The sequence below is a fragment of the Cebus imitator genome, unplaced genomic scaffold (genome assembly GCF_001604975.1).
Source record: "Cebus imitator isolate Cc_AM_T3 unplaced genomic scaffold, Cebus_imitator-1.0 Scaffold635, whole genome shotgun sequence".
Taxonomy (NCBI): Eukaryota; Metazoa; Chordata; class Mammalia; order Primates; family Cebidae; genus Cebus; species Cebus imitator.
In genome coordinates this window covers 203,725-206,085 of record NW_016107950.1, presented here as the reverse complement: position 1 = coordinate 206,085, position 2,361 = coordinate 203,725, and positions in this window count along the sequence as shown.

Here is a 2,361-nt window from a genome sequence, read left to right as displayed (position 1 = left end):
AAAAAAAAAAAAAAAAAAAAAAAACAACACTCCTTGCATCGATTGTACCTGCCTGTGGACATGCTGTATAGCACTATGCTGCTGGCCTTCCCAGCTCACTCCCTTCAGTGGGTTTGAGACCAACCTGGGCAATATATTGAGACCCCCCCCACCATCTCTACACAAAATAAAAAAATTAGTTGAGGGCTGGGTGTGGTGGCTCACACCAGTAATCCCAGCACTTTGGGAGGCCTAGGCAGGAGGATCACTTGAGTCCAGGAGTTCAAGACCAGCCTGAGCAATATAGTGAGACCCTATATTTTATTAAATTAGAAAAATAAAAAAAAAAAATAGTTGGGTGTGGTGACACACCCTCTAGTCCCAGCTACCCTGGAGGCTGAGGTGAGAGGATCACTTGAGCCCTAGAGTTCAAGGCTGCAGTGAGCCGTGTTCGTGCCACTGCACTCTAGCCTGTGTAACAGAGTGAGACCCTGTCCCAAGAAATGAAAAACAACAGAAAGTATTTGGGGGTGAGGGCTTCGGATTCAAAATGGGAAGCTAAGAACACATTTTGTCTCTCCATAGGTGCCTGTGAAATAGGTGACAGATGTTCAACAGCAAATAAGCAACATGGCAAACTGAAGCAGCAGCAGAGGCTCATGGGGGCTGGAGGAGAAAGGGCATTCACTTTTCTGTGGATGGTTGAAATAGGCAGAAAAGGCTGTAACCCAGAGCAGAGAGCGAAGAAGGAAACAGACCTGTGAACAGGGACATCAGCTGCAAGGCTGCCTGTACCACAGCTGCGCCTCTTCTCATTTCCCCATTCTTGTGTGCATGGGCAGCTTCCTGTTTATAGTGGGCAAAACCCCAACTACTGTCCTCAAAAGAAATGGATTCCACTGTCTTTGGCTGGGCACCGTGGCTCACCGCCTGTAATCCCAGCACTCTGGGAGGCTAAGGTGGGCGGATCACCCATCTGAGGTCAGGAGATCGAGACCAGCCTGACCAACATGCAGAAACCCTGTCTCTACTAAAAACACAAAATTAGCGAGATGTGGTGGCACATGCCTGTAATCCCAGCTACTCAGGAGGCTTAGGCAGGAGAATCTTTTGAACCCAGGAGGAGGTTGCAGTGAGCCAAGATTGCGCCAGCCTGGGCAACGAGAGTGAAACTCCATCTCAAAATAACAAAGAAAGAAAGGGAGGGGGAAAGAGAGAGAGAGAGAGAGAGAGAGGGAGAGAAAGGAGGGAGGGAGGGAGGAAGGGAGGGAAGGAAAAGAAAAAAAAGAAAAGAAAAGAAAAAGAAATGGATTCCACTGTCTGAAGAAAGCAATGGCTTCTTAGTAGATGTTGAGGGCAAAATGAAGTAAAATTTAGACATGCAAAAACTGTTTCCCACCCCAAAAGGTAGTTCCAGAATTTCTATATAGGAGGAGCAAAGGTGCATCCAGCAGGTTGGAAGGGCTCCTGGGCTGCACTCTGCTTTGCTGGCCCCTGCTGTTCTCACTAGTGCTGTGTATCTGTTTGGGATGGACCTGGTGTTGGTAAAGATTGTGGGGCAGCTGATGTCCCACTGTCCACCCTAAGTGCCACCTTGGCTACTTTCATACATATAAAAAATTTCTTGAGATATTCCAGAAGAAACGAAATTGAGTAAAGAAGAGAATGGGAGCAGCTATGATTTGCTTAGAAAAAGTAAAGGAAGAGCTTCTGTTATCTGCCATTCCTTGGAAGCTCACTGTTCCCAATTATGTGGGATGTGGCAGGGGAGACGTGGCATTTTAATTCATGTTCTATTTGGAGTTTCTTTTTTAAAATTTACTTATATTTTTGTATATTTTGTTTTACTATGTTGCCCAGGTTGGTCTCCAACTTCTGAACTCAAGTGATCCTCCTGCCTCAGCCTTCCAAATGTTGGGATTTCAGGTGTGAGCTATTGCGCCTGGCCTGGAATTTCTTTTTAACTACCAGAACTTCTCACTTTATTTTCTTCAATAAAGAAATTCATACTAGTAATTGGGCAGAAAAGGGAGTGGGGCAGGTAAGTTGGTTTGAGTCAGTTGAGGCCCACAGAGGCAGGTGACTGATGAGTACAGAGTCCCAAGGCAGCTTTTTGAACTCCTGGGCATTCCCTTTTCAGTTTCAGACAAGAGGCCACACTTTCAGGACAGGCAGATGGAGGGCGAGAAAGCACCTCACCTGCAGCCAGCCTTCTTCCGCCTCGACTCTTCTCAATAAACATGAACAGAAAGCCAGTTTTACTGAATCAGAAAACTTACTAAGGGACATTCCTTCTTCCAGCTCCTGGAACACCTACTTAAACTGAACTTGATTAAAATTAAAATATTACTTTTTTCTTTTATTTCTTTTTCTTTTTCCTTT